This window comes from Triticum aestivum, chromosome 3D (genome assembly GCF_018294505.1).
Source record: "Triticum aestivum cultivar Chinese Spring chromosome 3D, IWGSC CS RefSeq v2.1, whole genome shotgun sequence".
Lineage (NCBI taxonomy): Eukaryota > Viridiplantae > Streptophyta > Magnoliopsida > Poales > Poaceae > Triticum > Triticum aestivum.
In genome coordinates this window covers 221,771,448-221,789,556 of record NC_057802.1, presented here as the reverse complement: position 1 = coordinate 221,789,556, position 18,109 = coordinate 221,771,448, and the positions used below count along the sequence as shown (strand labels likewise).

Here is an 18,109-nt window from a genome sequence, read left to right as displayed (position 1 = left end):
GGCTTTCCCCGCCCCATCTCTCGCTGGCCGCCCCCACGGCCTTGCGCCGGCCAACCCACCTCCCACCCCTCACACGCCGGCACGACCACACGCCATCACCGCCCGCATGGAAGGCGGCCTCACCCCTCCACCTCCCTCGCCTGCCCCCTTTTCTAACCCAGCTTCGGCCGCTGGCCCTCCCCAACCTACGCTGGCTTCCGCTGCCACACCGCCGTCGTTTCTGTGGCTGCACCACCCCGTCCGTTCACATCCGCCACCCTGGGTCGTTCAATGACCCAGCGGCAAGCCGTTCGACGTCTCAGCTCGAGAGGTGCCCGTCTCAGCTTTTCCCAACCTCCCCTGGACGTTCATGCTCGTTCTCTTCAGTATATTCACTTCAACATCTGGTGCTTCTTCAGTTCATCGTAGTGTGCATTTTCGCTTCATCTTGCAGGTACGATCATTCTCTGCCCATCCCGAAAAAAAAAACGATCATTCTCTGCCCCTGCTAATGTATTTTGTAGTAACTGTAAACAAAAGAGGTAGCACACTGGAACAAAACAGCAGTGAAGAAAGATACCCTATGTTAATTTTGGTCACTCTATTGTTCGTTCCATCACTTGGAGATGTATGCCTGACCATTTTTTCTCAAATTTGGCATTTGTCAAGTTGTGAGGCTACCCATTCGGGTGTTCATTTCATTGGTTAAATGTTGAATTTAGGCTATGAGATTGGTAAGACCATAATCCATGTTCCAGTCTTCAATTGTTATCATGTAGTTCATTACGGTCTTGAGGGGATTTGTGTCCAGAATGGGGGTTTTGATTGCTGCTGGTTGAACCTACTGACAACACAGGTTTTGATTTCTCCTGGTTATGTATCTCATGGTGGTTCACAGGTAGAAGATGGGATATTCAGAGCTAACTTTGTTGTTTTGGTTTGTGGCACTTAGATGGTTTTGAAAATGTTTTGCACAGGTTTTTTCCCCGTGGATCCAGCACCTGTTCCTCGTGACCTGCAGCAGCAGGAGACACAAGGTCACCTCCCGGCGCTGCTGGTCACGTGAACGCCGTCAAAAAATGGTATATTGTCCATAAAAAATAGGTGTTTGCTTATCTATATTCTCTACTGTTGAATTATAGGACAAACCTTTTCTGAAACGAGGTGCTCATGACATCTATTTTAATTTCTGAAACACAAACTAGGTGCTCTCAGTTCAGTACGTGAACAATCATCAGTTCATGAAAAATACATAGTGCAGGATTCGGGGGGTGCCTAGTCCAGCTCCTGCAACCAACACAGGTCGTTGCCCCTTTTGCCACAACGGCAGGAGCACGAACACGAGTGTGGTCGTCCTCAACCAGTTCCTCACGCGGCCTCTGCGCAAGCCCTGCTCATGCATGCTTACACCAAAAGTACAACTCTTGCTACTCTCCTCGTACTTGCACTTGCTTATTTTCTAAGCACTAATCCTATTGCTTCCTCTTGGGGAAAGGGATCCCATGTTGAAGCTATCTTGGTGCTCACACGCTATTTATATTCATCACCATAGTGTACGAAACATATGAAAACCATTCTGGCTTCGGAGAAAATATAACCAGTACATGTGCAATTGCGCGAGAAGTTCCCTTATGAAAGTTCCTTGTAAACAAACCACATGAAAGTTCATCGAGAGAAACTTTGTAAGTTCAAGATGGCTATAGAAAAACTTTGTAGGTTCAGATGGGTATAGAAAACTTTGTAAATTTATTTTCTCAATGTACTTATGATATCCAGTTTCTTTTTTCAGTTCAGTACAATTTCTAAAGTTCATTCAGTTCAATTCTCATTTTTTTCCAGTTTCCTGAGTTCATGGAATTTGACAGTCTTTTGTGTGTATATGCAAGTTCCAGTTTTCCCGTAGATGAAAATTACCCTTGAATGCAATGTGCTAATTGCTCATGTATGATTTTACCCTTATGATTGTGTACAACAATGAAAGGTTTAGATGGCTGAGATTGGTCAAGTTCCTTTCTATTTCAATTGGTGTCCAAACTGCATAACATGTACTTTGCAATGACGGCCGCACATGCCACACGCTACCAGATTCGCCGCCCACAGGGAAGAAGACCTCTACCTATGGCAATGACGACCGCACATGCCACACGCTACCAGATTCGCCGCCCACAGCTGCAACCCTTCGACCGGCAAGGCTGCCATTTCCCCCACACCCGACGCCGCCTGGGCACCCCGGACAACGAGACCATCGCCTCCCCATGCTCAATCTAGAGTTCTTGTGTGTTTGCATGGTAGGTGCTCGTACAAATGCCCCTAAGGATGCTTTTTTGTATCTAAAAATCAGTCCAGCTGGTAGACATGGAGGTGATTTTTGTATCTAAAATCATATGTGCTTTTCTCTCCAGTTGATTGCTTGTGTTAAAGGAAGCCAGGAGAAGCTACAGGAGAAAATTGTCTATGACCGTGGAGCTATGTATGTGTATGTAATGTCTGCACTACGTGTATGAACAGGAAAGAAAATGTTGTATGTTGATTGATGAAAGTTCAATGTAAAATAATAGTTAACTTGGATAGATTTTTTAGCTCTGGTGTAGCAGTTCAACAGGTATTATATCAGCAATGCATAATGAAGCGCGGAAAAAGTTCAATATGTCTGTTGAGAAATTTGATACCAGTTCAAATAAAAAGATAGCACCGGTCCTTACTCGAGAGACAGTAAGTTTGAGAAAGAAAATGTTATAGCAGTATAGTTGAAAGAAAAAAGCAACTTAAAAAAGGAAACACAAGAGATTCATGATTAAAAAAGGTAATAAGTTCAACATGACGTCCCAAATAAGTTTTAAATATGCTCAATGTTTAATTACAAAAATAAGAAACCACCTTTAAGTTCATGCATTACAACCAGAAAAGTACACAACACAAAAATTCAAAGAATAAAAAAAACAAGTTCAATGATTTTTTTTAGCATTTTGTGACTGTAAAATCATGTACGACAACGTCAGTTCAAACCCGCATAGAGATCAGTACGACTACTCTGTTTTTCAGACGAGAAAACAACATGAAAGGTCTCATCGTATTCCAAATTACTCTTCAATGGTTGCGAATTTGAGAAAATGTTCAACATGGCTAAGTTTCGCATTTTTGATATCTTTCCAACGGTATATTATTTGCCCCATTTCGACAAACTTAAAAAAATTGCGTTCAAAATCAATTTTCACCGTATTCAAATTTGAATTTAAAACATGGGGAATTAGAAAAACATTTCTATATGAAAAAGTTGTGCATTTTCCATAGCTTTCCAACGCTGTATCATTTGAGTCTATCCGACAAACCGTTTGCAAAAAAGTGCGAAAATACGTTTCGCCCAGAATTTCACCGTTTTTCAAATTACTTTTAAATCATACAGAATTTGAAAAAACATTAGATATATGGAACATGCGGATTTTCACAAGCTTTCCTACGCCATCTTATTTGCTCAATTCCGACAAACTGTTTGAAAATTGAGTCCAAAATACGATTCACGTTTTCGGTTTTGAAAAAAAGGTTTATTCAAAACTGCTCTTAAAACATATTTTTTTTTGCAAAAATGAATTATAAAATTGTAATGTAGATGTCAAGAGCTTTCCAACGATATATTACACGCCCCGTTTCGATAAAAAAATTGCAAAAAAAATAGAACTAAAGAAGATGATTTTTAACAGAAACAGAAAGCATCAGTTCAAGCGCTCGAATTTCATCAGTTCAGCCGCTTGAATTCATCAGTTCATGTAGGGTAACAGAATAGCCCAGATGAGTTTATGTCCTCTACAGCATTCACTTATTGCTATTTCTTCAAGTTTCTTTTTCTGCTAAGTGAATGTGGTCGGACCCTTCCCCCTCTATGCTAAACTCAACCTAGTCTATTCACAAATTCTTCATGTGCGTTTTATTTGAAACTCGTTCAAAATCTTCATTGTGTCCTTGTTCAGCTGAAGAATTTGCGAACGAAACTTTAAAATTATCTTATATAAATTTTCGGCTTTTTGCTGCTCAAACTGTTCCACATTCCACGATATATTATCCTATTCACCCACGATCGCGCACGATCTCCACCTCTCAGTACGTGGGTGACACATGTCACACGAATGAGAAGGGTCAGGGGCACGTTCGTCCAATTTCCTCGGGCGAGCAGTTTTTCACTTTGGCTATAAATACCCCCCTCCCTTCCTCACTTCATTTTTACTCCGCTCGACCTCGCTCCCTCGCTCGAGCTCTCAAAACTAGCGCCGCCGCTACTTCCATCGTCGCCGGTGAGGAAGAGCATCACTGCCTCGACCTCGTCGCCGTCGTACTTGCGCCGGTTGCGGATTTCTTCACTCAGCCGCCGCCGTAGCTGTCTTCCTCTGCCAAGTTAGGGCGTGGAAGATCTGAACTGACGAACTTCTAAATCTACACCTCACAGTTCATCGTGTTCTTCGTCAAGGGTAAATAAAAGTCCCTTTTACTGCCCTTTTTGATTCTGATGTTCTCTTCAAAATCTTCAAAAGGTGTTTATTCTTCAAATCATCACACACTAAACACCTCACACAACATCTGCTCTTGATCTGTTTCCCTAAGCAACATTTTTCTTCAAGATTCCTCAATTGTGTGGATTTACAATCTATACAACTCTGGAATCTAAGTCAAAGAACGCTTAGTGAAATTCCTCAAGACTCATCTGGTCATATTCCTCAAACTTGTTCTATTTGCAAAAACTTTTGAGAACGCATATGACCTCTCTAAATTCTTCGCAACTATATTCTGTTCACAGGTACACATGTCCGCTGCTGAATCTCTAGGTTCTCATCAACTTAACTCATTTGCAGTGTTCCTCGAAGAAAAGTTGCACACCTCTTTAGAGAATTCTATTGTTCAAATTCCTTAGCTGAAGAAAATGGCTGATGACAAGAAACCTCAAAAGGGAGGAAAGAAATTGGAAGTCAACACAGCGTTTGAAATCCTTGAGGCTATCTATGATGAATATTGCACTACTGATGAGGCCAAACATGGCACGGAGACCAAGAATGAGCACAAAGTGCGCATCCAAAGAATAGAGAGGAGATGGGCCAGAGAATGGAGGGAATATCGCTATGTTACACCCATGTACATGAAAAAATTCCCTGTACACCCTCCATGCCCAAGACCTCCATTGGCACCTGGCGAAGTGGCTGATCCCTCTAGCATCAGAAGAGGTGAAGAATTTCCAAAGGAATGGGCTAAGCGTCAAGCCAAGCTGGCCAAAGTGGCAGAAGAAGCAGTGAAGAAGTTCAATGAAGATTCTGCTGCTGCTGTTGAGGCCTCTGTTAGCAAGCCTAAGAAGGCCATGCCAAAGAAGCCCGCACACAAGCCCATGGCTTCTGCATCAAAGTCCTCACAGCCAAGCTCATCTTCAATGCCCTCACTGCCTAGCTCCTTAGCAAAGCCCTCACGGCAAATTCCTCAAGCTGCACCAGCTCCTCCAAAGTCCTCAGCTCCTCCTTCCAAATCCTCAGCACCTGCGCATCACGCCTCGTGCCAAAGGACAACAAGCATCTCAATTGCCTCAGGAGCCTCTGTAAGTTCTTCTGCTCCTCCGCATGCTTTAACTAGCCCCACTCTGTTGAAGACTAAGGTCACTGTTGGACGAGGTTCTCGATCAAGTCCTCACAAGAAGCAGGTCGCCTTCCAAGTACCGTCTGATGACGACGAAGCTGATGATGAAGAACTCGCTGAAATCATCAGAGACAGAGAGCAAAGGGCCGCTAGAGCCAAAGGCAACAATGTGCCATTGATGCTGGATCCAAAGCTGATCCTCGACTTCATCGACTTGTGGCACAAGGACCCCAAGACACCTCTACCTGAGATGAATCTCACTCCAGGTCAAAGTCATGTGTTGACTGCCTTCATTGATGAGGAGAAATGGAAATTTGAACTGGGGAGGAAGGTGAAGAAAGCGCAATACAAGAAAGAGCGCTTTCTGAAGCAAAACGTTTTGAAACTTTCACTTGAAGAACTTGTAGCTCTGCAATCAGAGATCAAGAGTCTGAGTGATGAATTTGATCGCTACTATGCTGACTGGCTTGGAGCCAAAGTCAGGTTTGTGAAGTTAACTGAGAAATTCACTACCAATGTTGCAGCCCCAACGCAAAAAGAAATTCCTCAGGCTGAGACATCTGGTCAGCCAACTGAAGAACATGCCAGCACCATTGAAGAAGACCAAGGCTGCTGATGAAACTGCTAGCACCAGGGCTGATGACTGCATTCCAGCCTCTGATGACTCTGCCAGGGCAACCACTAGTGTTGCGCCTGAAGAAACTGTCAGGACAGCTGAAGCTTCAACCGCTGTGCCTGAAGAAACTGATCATGCCAGGGCAACTGCATCAGTTGTGCCTGAAGAAAATGAGCCAATTTCCTCTGCTCCTCCTGCACCTACACCAAGTCCAATTCTTCCTTCTGCATCAGATGCGAAGAAGACCAAGGCTGCGGAGCGTGCATCTGTGGAGAAAAGGAAAGCATCAACTTCATCAGAATCTTCAGCTCTGAAGAAGATAAAGAAATTGACAAGCTCTTTTGAGAATCCTATTGATGTTGTTCCAGTCTCAAGCATGCCATCAAAGGAACTCGTTCCCTTTGGTGAAGACTATGCGATCCCAAGCGGATCTGATGAAGATATTCCTTCTGCTGCTACTTCAGAGCAGTTGATGAAGAAATTGAAGTGGATACAATCCCTTCAACCCCAGTTGTCTCATCGCCCATGCCTCAGTTCATAGCTGAAGAGCCGGCGTTGTAGAAATGAGTGAAGAAGATGAGGATGTGGACATTGGGAGCACAACACCTATGATGAATGATGACTTTTGGGAAAGTCAGCACCCCAATTCTCCTTTGTTCACTCCGTTGCAACAAATTCCTCAGTCCCCTGTGCATACTGAAGTTCAAATGGGCTCTGAAGAACCTCACCCCACTCCGTCTATTCATGACGAGATTCCAGCAACTAGTGCTGATGAAATTGCTGCTAAAGAATTGAAGACCCAGGCTGCCACTGAAGAAGAAACAGAAATTCCTCAGCCTGTGGATCCTGAGATTTCGATTCCTGAGGTTATGATGCAATTGACTGACACTCCTCAGCCCAAGCCAAAGGATCCCTTCTCAAAGAAGCAAAACTTCAAGGCTGATGACTTCTTCCACGAGCACGTATTCTTCACGGACTACAACCCATATGACTCTGCTCGTCTTAGAAGGAAGCGTTTCTGGACTGCCAGCCAAGCCAACTTCTATTCTTCACTGCTTTTCAACAAAGACAAAGTCTTCGACCATGAGCATATTCCTCACGTGGACATGGAATCACTGCCTTGCTTCACGCCAGTCCTCAGTGTTCTTCATGATGCTGGACTGCTCAACTTCAGCACTGATATTGTTGATTGGAACGAAGAGCTAATTCTTTAGTTCTATGCAACGCTGCACATCACAGGCGATGCTGCCGATGTGAGCTCTTGGGTGTTGGACTGGATGACAGAAAATACTCACTTCAAAGCACCGGCCTCTGAACTGCTTCATGCCCTGCCTGTCAGTCCTCCCCTTGAAGGAAATATGCCCTAGAGGCAATAATAAAGTATTATTTATTTCCTTATATCATGATAAATGTTTATTATTCATGCTAGAGTTGTATTAACCGGAAACATAATACATGTGTGAATACATAGACAAACAGAGTGTCACTAGTATGCCTCTACTTGACTAGCTCGTTAATCAAAGATGGTTATGTTTCCTAGCCATAGACATGAGTTGTCATTTGATTAACGGGATCACCTCATTAGGAGAATGACGTGATTGACTTGACCCATTCCGTTAGCTTAGCACTCGATCGTTTAGTATGTTGCTATTGCTTTCTTCATGACTTATACATGTTGCTATGACTATGAGATTATGCAACTCCCGTTTACCGAAGGAACACTTTGTGTGCTACCAAACGTCACAACGTAACTGGGTGATTATAAAGGTGCTCTACAAGTGTCTCCAAAGGTACTTGTTGGGTTGGCGTATTTCGAGATTAGGATTTGTCACTCCGATTGTCGGAGAGGTATCTCTAGGCCCACTCGGTAATGCACATCACCATAAGCCTTGCAAGCATTGTGACTAATGAGTTAGTTGCGGGATGATGTATTACGGAACGAGTAAAGAGACTTGCCGGTAACGAGATTGAACTAGGTATCGAGATACCGATGATCGAATCTCGGGCAAGTAACATACCGATGACAAAGGGAACAACGTATGTTGTTATGCGGTCTGACCGATAAAGATCTTCGTAGAATATGTGGGAACCAATATGAGCATCCAGGTTCCGCTATTGGTTATTGACCGGAGAGGTGTCTCGGTCATGTCTACATAGTTCTCGAACCCGTAGGGTCCGCACGCTTAAAGTTACGATGACAGTTATAATACGAGTTTATATGTTTTGATGTACCGAAGGTTGTTCGGAGTCCCGGATATGATCACGGACATGACGAGGAGTCTCGAAATGGTCGAGACATAAAGATTGATATATTGGAAGCCTATGTTTGGACATCGGAAGTGTTCCGGGTGAAATCGGGATTTTTCCGGAGTACCGGGAGGTTACCGGAACCCCCTGGTAATTTAATGGGCCTTAGTGGGCCTAGATGGAAGAGAGGAGAGGAGGCTAGGGCAGGGCCGCGCCCCCCTTCCCCCCAGTCTGAATAGGACAAGGAGAGGGGGGCGGCGCCCCCCTTCCTTCCTCCCCTCCACCTCTTCCCCTCTTCCACTCCTAGTCCAACAAGGAAAGGGGGGAGTCCTACTCCCGGTAGGAGTAGGACTCCTCCTGGCGCGCCACACCTCCTAGGCGGGCGGCCTCCCCCTTGCTCCTTTATATACGGGGGCAGGGGGCACCTCTAGACACACAATTGATATACGATATTTTAGCCGTGTGCGGTGCCCCCCTCCACCATATTACACCTCGATAATATCGTTGCGGAGCTTAGGCGAAGCCCTGCGTCGGTAGAACATCATCATCGTCACCACGCCGTCGTGCTGACGAAACTCTCCCTCAACACTCGGTTGGATCGGAGTTCGAGGGACGTCATCGAGCTGAACGTGTGCTGAACTCGGAGGTGCCGTGCGTTCGGTACTTGATCGGTCGGATCGTGAAGACGTACGACTACATCAACCGCGTTGTGTTAACACTTCCGCTTTCGGTCTACGAGGGTACGGACAACACTCTCCCCTCTCGTTGCTATGCATCACCATGATCTTGCGTGTGTGTAGGATTTTTTTTGAAATTACTACATTCCCCAACAGTGGTATCAGAGCCTGGTTTTATGCGTTGATGCTATGCACGAGTAGAACACAAGTGAGTTGTGGGCGATATAAGTCATACTGCTTACCAGCATGTCATACTTTGGTTCGGCGGTATTGTGAGATGAAGCGGCCCGGACCGACATTACGCGTACGCTTACGCGAGACTGGTTTCACCGTTGCGAGCACTCGTTGCTTAAAGGTGACTGGCGGGTGTCTGTCTCTCTCACTTTAGTTGAACCGAGTGTGGCTACGCCCGGTCCTTGCGAAGGTTAAAACAGCACCAACTTGACAAACTATCGTTGTGGTTTTGATGCGTAGGTAAGAACGGTTCTTGCTAAGCCCGTAGCAGCCACGTAAAACTTGCAACAACAAAGTAGAGGACGTCTAACTTGTTTTTGCAGGGCATGTTGTGATGTGATATGGTCAAGACATGATGCTATATTTTATTGTATGAGATGATCATGTTTTGTAACCGAGTTATCGGCAACTGGCAGGAGCCATATGGTTGTCGCTTTATTGTATGCAATGCAATCGCCATGTAATTGTTTTACTTCATCACTAAGCGGTAGCGATAGTCGTAAAAGCAATAAGTTGGCGAGACGACAACGATACTACGATGGAGATCAAGGTGTCGCGCCGGTGACGATGGTGATCATGACGGTGCTTCGGAGATGGAGATCACAAGCACAAGATGATGATGGCCATATCATATCACTTATATTGATTGCATGTGATGTTAATCTTTTATGCATCTTATCTTGCTTTGATTGACGGTAGCATTATAAGTGATCTCTCACTAAAATTTCAAGATAAAAGTGTTCTCCCTGAGTATGCACCGTTGCGAAAGTTCTTCGTGCTGAGACACCACGTGATGATCGGGTGTGATAGGCTCTACGTTCAAATACAACGGGTGCAAAACAGTTGCACACGCGGAATACTCAGGTTAAACTTGACGAGCCTAGCATATGCAGATATGGCCTCGGAACACGGAGACCGAAAGGTCGAGCGTGAATCATATAGTAGATATGATCAACATAGTGATGTTCACCATTGAAACTACTCCATCTCACGTGATGATCGGACATGGTTTAGTTGATTTGGATCACGTAATCACTTAGATGATTAGAGGGATGTCTATCTAAGTGGGAGTTCTTAAGTAATATGATTAATTGAACTTGAATTTATCATGAACTTAGTACCTGATAGTATCTTGCTTGTCTATGTTAATTGTAGATAAATGGCCCGTGCTGTTGTTCCGTTGAATTTTAATGCGTTCCTTGAGAAAGCAAAGTTGAAAGATGATGGTAGCAATTACACGGACTGGGTCCGTAACTTGAGGATTATCCTCATTGCTGCACAGAAGAATTACGTCCTGGAAGCACCGCTAGGTGCCAGGCCTCCTGCAAGAGCAACACCAGAAGTTATGAACGTCTGGCAGAGCAAAGCTGATGACTACTTGATAGTTCAGTGTGCCATGCTTTACGGCTTAGAACCGGGTCTTCAACGACGTTTTGAACATCATGGAGCATATGAGATGTTCCAGGAGTTGAAGTTAATATTTCAAGCAAATGCCCGGATTGAGAGATATGAAGTCTCCAATAAGTTCTACAGCTGCAAGATGGAAGAGAATAGTTCTGTCAGTGAGCATATACTCAAAATGTCTGGGTATAATAATCACTTGATTCAACTGGGAGTTAATCTTCCGGATGATAGCGTCACTGATAGAATTCTCCAATCACTGCCACCAAGCTACAAGAGCTTCGTGATGAACTATAATATGCAAGGGATGAATAAGACAATTCTCGAGCTCTTCGCAATGCTAAAGGCAGCGGAGGTAGAAATCAAAAAGGAGCATCAAGTGTTGATGGTCAGTAAGACCACTAGTTTCAAGAAAAAGGGCAAAGGGAAGAAGAAGGGGAACTTCAAGAAGAACAGCAAGCAAGTTGCTGTTCAGGAGAAGAAACCCAAGTCTGGACCTAAGCCTGAAACTGAGTGCTTCTACTGCAAGCAGACTGGTCACTGGAAGCGGAACTGCCCCAAGTATTTGGCGGATAAGAAGGATGGCAAGGTTAACAAAGGTATATGTGATATACATGTTATTGATGTGTACCTTACTAATGCTCGCAGTAGCACCTGGGTATTTGATACTGGTTCTGTTGCTAATATTTGCAACTCGAAACAGGGCTACGGATTAAGCGAAGATTGGCTAAGGACGAGGTGACGATGCGCGTGGGAAATGGTTCCAAAGTCGATGTGATCGCCGTCGGCACGCTACCTCTACATCTACCTTCGGGATTAGTATTAGACCTAAATAATTGTTATTTGGTGCCAGCGTTGAGCATGAACATTATATCTGGATCTTGTTTGATGCGAGACGGTTATTCATTTAAATCAGAGAATAATGGTTGTTCTATTTATATGAGTAATATCTTTTATGGTCATGCACCCTTGAAGAGTGGTCTATTCTTAATGAATCTCGATAGTAGTGACACACATATTCATAATGTCGAAGCCAAAAGATGCAGAGTTGATAATGACAGTGCAACTTATTTGTGGCACTGCCGTTTAGGTCATATCGGTGTAAAGCGCATGAAGAAACTCCATACTGATGGACTTTTGGAATCACTTGATTATGAATCACTTGGTACTTGCGAACCGTGCCTCATGGGCAAGATGACTAAAACACCGTTCTCCGGAACTATGGAGAGAGCAACAGATTTATTGGAAATCATACATACAGATGTATGTGGTCCGATGAATATTGAGGCTCGTGGCGGATATCGTTATTTTCTCACCTTCACAGATGATTTGAGCAGATATGGGTATATCTACTTAATGAAACATAAGTCTGAAACATTTGAAAAGTTCAAAGAATTTCAGAATGAAGTTGAAAATCATCGTAACAAGAAAATAAAATTTCTACGATCTGATCGTGGAGGAGAATATTTGAGTTACGAGTTTGGCCTACATTTGAAACAATGCGGAATAGTTTCGCAACTCACGCCACCCGGAACACCACAGCGTAATGGTGTGTCCGAACGTCGTAATCGTACTTTACTAGATATGGTGCGATCTATGATGTCTCTTACTGATTTACCGCTATCGTTTTGGGGTTATGCTTTAGAGACGGCTGCATTCACTCTAAATAGGACACCATCGAAATCCGTTGAGACGACACCTTATGAACTATGGTTTGGCAAGAAACCAAAGTTGTCGTATCTTAAAGTTTGGGGTTGCGATGCTTATGTGAAGAAACTTCAACCTGATAAGCTCGAACCTAAATCGGAGAAATGTGTCTTCATAGGATACCCAAAGGAGACTGTTGGGTACACCTTCTATCACAGATCCGAAGGCAAGACATTCGTTGCTAAGAATGGATCCTTTCTAGAGAAGGAGTTTCTCTCGAAAGAAGTGAGTGGGAGGAAAGTAGAACTTGATGAGGTAACTGTACCTGCTCCCTTATTGGAAAGTAGATCATCACAGAAACCAGTTTCTGCGACACCTACACCAATTAGTGGGGAAGTTAATGATAATGATCATGAAACTTCAGATCAAGTTATTACTAAACCTCGTAGGTCAACCAGATTAAGATCCGCACCAGAGTGGTACGGTAATCCTATTCTGGAGGTTATGTTACTAGACCATGACGAACCTACGAACTATGAAGAAGCGATGGTGAGCCCAGATTCCGCAAAATGGCTTGAGGCCATGAAATCCGAGATGGGATCCATGTATGAGAACAAAGTATGGACTTTGGTTGACTTGCCCGATGGTCGGCAAGCCATTGAAAATAAATGGATCTTCAAGAAGAAGACTGACGCTGATGGTAATGTTACTGTCTATAAAGCTCGACTTGTTGCGAAAGGTTTTCGACAAGTTCAAGGGATTGACTACGATGAGACCTTCTCACCCGTAGCGATGCTTAAGTCTGTCCGAATCATGTTAGCAATTGCCGCATTTTATGATTATGAAATTTGGCAAATGGATGTAAAAACTGCATTCCTGAATGGATTTCTGGAAGAAGAGTTGTATATGATGCAACCGGAAGGTTTTATCGATCCAAAGGGAGCTAACAAAGTGTGCAAGCTCCAGCGATCCATTTATGGACTGGTGCAAGCCTCTCGGAGTTGGAATAAACGCTTTGATAGTGTGATCAAAGCATTTGGTTTTATACAGACTTTTGGAGAAGCCTGTATTTACAAGAAAGTGAGTGGGAGCTCAGTAGCATTTCTGATATTATATGTGGATGACATATTGCTGATTGGAAATGATATAGAATTTCTGGATAGCATAAAGGGATACTTGAATAAGAGTTTTTCAATGAAAGACCTCGGTGAAGCTGCATATATATTAGGCATTAAGATCTATAGAGATAGATCAAGACGCTTAATTGGACTTTCACAAAGCACATACCTTGACAAAGTTTTGAAGAAGTTCAAAATGGATCAAGCAAAGAAAGGGTTCTTGCCTGTACTACAAGGTGTGAGATTGAGTAAGACTCAATGCCCGACCACTGCAGAAGATAGAGAGAAGATGAAAGATGTTCCCTATGCTTCAGCCATAGGCTCTATCATGTATGCAATGCTGTGTACCAGACCTGATGTGTGCCTTGCTATAAGTTTAGCAGGGAGGTACCAAAGTAATCCAGGAGTGGATCACTGGACAGCGGTCAAGAACATCCTGAAATACCTGAAAAGGACTAAGGATATGTTTCTCGTTTATGGAGGTGACAAAGAGCTCATCGTAAATGGTTACGTTGATGCAAGCTTTGACACTGATCCGGACGATTCTAAATCGCAAACCGGATACGTATTTACATTGAACGGTGGAGCTGTCAGTTGGTGCAGTTCTAAGCAAAGTGTCGTGGCGGGATCTACGTGTGAAGCGGAGTACATAGCTGCTTCGGAAGCAGCAAATGAAGGAGTCTGGATGAAGGAGTTCATATCCGATCTAGGTGTCATACCTAGTGCATCGGGACCAATGAAAATCTTTTGTGACAATACTGGTGCAATTGCCTTAGCAAAGGAATCCAGATTTCACAAGAGAACCAAGCACATCAAAAGACGCTTCAATTCCATCCGGGATTTAGTCCAGGTGGGAGACATAGAAATTTGCAAGATACATACGGATCTGAATGTTGCAGACCCGTTGACTAAGCCTCTTCCACGAGCAAAACATGATCAGCACCAAGACTCCATGGGTGTAAGGATCATTACTGTGTAATCTAGATTATTGACTCTAGTGCAAGTGGGAGACTGAAGGAAATATGCCCTAGAGGCAATAATAAAGTATTATTTATTTCCTTATATCATGATAAATGTTTATTATTCATGCTAGAATTGTATTAACCGGAAACATAATACATGTGTGAATACATAGACAAACAGAGTGTCACTAGTATGCCTCTACTTGACTAGCTCGTTAATCAAAGATGGTTATGTTTCCTAGCCATAGACATGAGTTGTCATTTGATTAACGGGATCACCTCATTAGGAGAATGACGTGATTGACTTGACCCATTCCGTTAGCTTAGCACTCGATCGTTTAGTATGTTGCTATTGCTTTCTTCATGACTTATACATGTTCCTATGACTATGAGATTATGCAACTCCCGTTTACCGGAGGAACACTTTGTGTGCTACCAAACGTCACAACGTAACTGGGTGATTATAAAGGTGCTCTACAGGTGTCTCCAAAGGTACTTGTTGGGTTGGCGTATTTCGAGATTAGGATTTGTCACTCCGATTGTCGGAGAGGTATCTCTGGGCCCACTCGGTAATGCACATCACTATAAGCCTTGCAAGCATTGTGACTAATGAGTTAGTTGCGGGATGATGTATTACGGAACGAGTAAAGAGACTTGCCGGTAACGAGATTGAACTAGGTATCGAGATACCGACGATCGAATCTCGGGCAAGTAACATACCGATGACAAAGGGAACAACGTATGTTGTTATGCGGTCTGACCGATAAAGATCTTCGTAGAATATGTGGGAACCAATATGAGCATCCAGGTTCCGCTATTGGTTATTGACCGGAGAGGTGTCTCGGTCATGTCTACATAGTTCTCGAACCCGTAGGGTCCGCACGCTTAAAGTTACGATGACAGTTATATTATGAGTTTATATGTTTTGATGTACTGAAGGTTGTTCGGAGTCCCGGATATGATCACGGACATGACGAGGAGTCTCGAAATGGTCGAGACATAAAGATTGATATATTGGAAGCCTATGTTTGGACATCGGAAGTGTTCCGGGTGAAATCGGGATTTTTCCGGAGTACCGGGAGGTTACCGGAACCCCCCGGTAACTTAATGGGCCTTAGTGGGCCTAGGTGGAAGAGAGGAGAGGAGGCTAGGGCAGGGCCGCGCCCCCCTTCCCCCCAGTCCGAATAGGACAAGGAGAGGGGGGGCGGCGCCCCCCTTCCTTCCTCCCCTCCACGTCTTCCCCTCTTCCACTCCTAGTCCAACAAGGAAAGGGGGGAGTCCTACTCCCGGTAGGAGTAGGACTCCTCCTGGCGCGCCACACCTCCTAGGCCGGCGGCCTCCCCCTTGCTCCTTTATATACGGGGGCAGGGGGCACCTCTAGACACACAATTGATATACGATATTTTAGCCGTGTGCGGTGCCCCCCTCCACCATATTACACCTCGATAATATCGTTGCGGAGCTTAGGCGAAGCCCTGCGTCGGTAGCACATCACCATCGTCACCACGCCGTCGTGCTGACGAAACTCTCCCTCAACACTTGGCTGGATCGGAGTTCGAGGGACGTCATCGAGCTGAACGTGTGCTGAACTCGGAGGTGCCGTGCGTTCGGTACTTGATCGGTCGGATCGTGAAGATGTACGACTACATCAACTGCGTTGTGTTAACGCTTCCGCTTTCGGTCTACGAGGGTACGTGGACAACACTCTCCCCTCTCGTTGCTATGCATCACCATGATCTTGCATGTGCGTAGGAATTTTTTTTGAAATTACTACGTTCCCCAACACTCGTTGTATATACCATGAACCTAAGCTTACAGATCACTACATGCAAGTGTTGATGAAGCCGCTGAAGCCCGGTCAAGCCTCAAGGACCAAATTCCTCGTGAAGGAATTGCAGTATGTGCCTCGAACTGTCTATCGCATTCTGACGAAGACTTTGACTCCAATCAAAGGCCATGACTCGAATGATGAAGAAGTCGTTGGCATCATGAAGAATCTACTTTTCAACATCATTCATGGCGTTCCTGTCAATTACCATGATTTCTTCATGAGGACTCTGGCCAATGTTGCATTATCTCCATTTGAGTTGAAGACTTACGCTCCTTGGATTATGAGATTCCTCAGAACAAGGTCTTCACTCAACTACAAGGCTGACTTTCAGAATCATCTCAGCTACTTGCCCCCCATTGAAGTCCTCAAACGGAAACTTCCTCAGCTGATGAAAAGGGGAAGGCCACTGCTGTTATTGATGAAGGCATTCATCCATTGGATGGTCAATTTCGCAAAGCTGCATCCTACTCCACCAATGATGACTCTGCCACTCATGACTCTGTCGCAAATGCTTCAAAGCAAAATCCTCAAGGCACAGCTCCAAGGGTGATGACTGATCGTGAGCTTCTCCTCAGTCTTCACCAGAAGGTTGATCGCAACCACAAATGGGTTAAGCGTCAGTTTGGTTCTATTCTTCACAACATGACTGCTACACACAATGTAGTGAAGAAAAACCATTACTAGCTCCATGAAGTCCTTGGTCGCACCTGGGCTGTTCTGTCACATCTTTATGGTGAAGAAGATCTGAAGCAAATGGGTTTCAAGTAGGACTTTGACTGTTCTCAACCACCAGCGAAGAAATTCAAGAAAGTCAAAGTTCCCTCCTTGGTGGCCAGCTCATATTCTTCATCACGCGACACGGATGAGCATGAAGATTTGGATGACACTGCGGTAGGCCCTACTACATCAACCGACCCCAACAATGATGGCGCTCCTCCATCGACTTCCTGATATTCTTCAGGGGTGTTAGTCCTCACTTTTCGTCCCTTTTGGTCATTCGATGACAAAGGGGGAGAAATTTGAGTTAGTCTTCAAGCGGGTCTGCATATATGGGCCTTTTTTTCTCTAAGTTACAACTCTTGTCCTTTTTAAGACTTTGCTGGACCGAGTTGTAAACTTAAACCCTATGGTGGTCTGATAATTTTGTTGTGTTCTTCTGCATGCTTATTCCTCATATATGTTAATGCACGCATGCTGAACTACATCAGTCACCATATTTCATCATGCATTTCAAATTCTTCATATCATATGTTAAATGCGTGTATGAATTACAAGATATAGGGGGCGATCTCCATGATTCTACTCTTCAAGTGTGCATTGCTTCAAAAGCAAATTCCTCACTATGCACAACTTCAGGGGGAGTCCTTCTATATCTTGCAATCAAATTCCTCAATATCAGTATTTACACTTCATATGTTTTATCCCCGTTGAAAACTTAACCTATATTGTCATCAATCACCAAAAAGGGGGAGATTGTAAGTGCATCTAGTGCCCCTTAGTGATTTTGGTGTATTGAAGACTTATAGGTTAAGGAACTAATGTGTTTGTGAGTGTACACAGGACTATAAGTCTATGAGGAGTTTGATATTTACAGAGAAAGTCGACCCCTAAAAATGAATGTCTTCGACTGAAGACTTTGGATTTCTGAAGTCTTTCTGAAGACTTTGAAAGCGAACAAATTGGTGTGACCCTGAAGACTTGGATTTCATGCGAGAAACATGAAGCGTGAAGACTTTTGTTTTCGTAGTTTCATTTTCTCTTTCTTGGGTCATAGGAAACACCGTACTGTT

At 44.1% G+C, this 18,109-nt stretch overlaps 1 long non-coding RNA gene across 3 annotated transcripts; it reads left to right on the top strand.

The window, feature by feature from the left end:
* The first annotated feature begins 6 nt into the window (after positions 1–6).
* Positions 7–2,624, top strand: LOC123078279 (uncharacterized). 3 transcript variants are annotated; one of them, XR_006437311.1, is made up of 4 exons: positions 7–877; positions 957–1,061; positions 1,185–2,267; positions 2,382–2,624. It is a non-coding gene; the product is annotated as an uncharacterized lncRNA (long non-coding RNA). The 3 variants fall into 3 exon arrangements; XR_006437310.1 differs by having other exon boundaries at positions 7–1,061; positions 1,185–1,394; positions 1,475–2,267; XR_006437309.1 differs by having other exon boundaries at positions 7–1,061.
* The last annotated feature ends 15,485 nt before the right edge of the window (positions 2,625–18,109 follow it).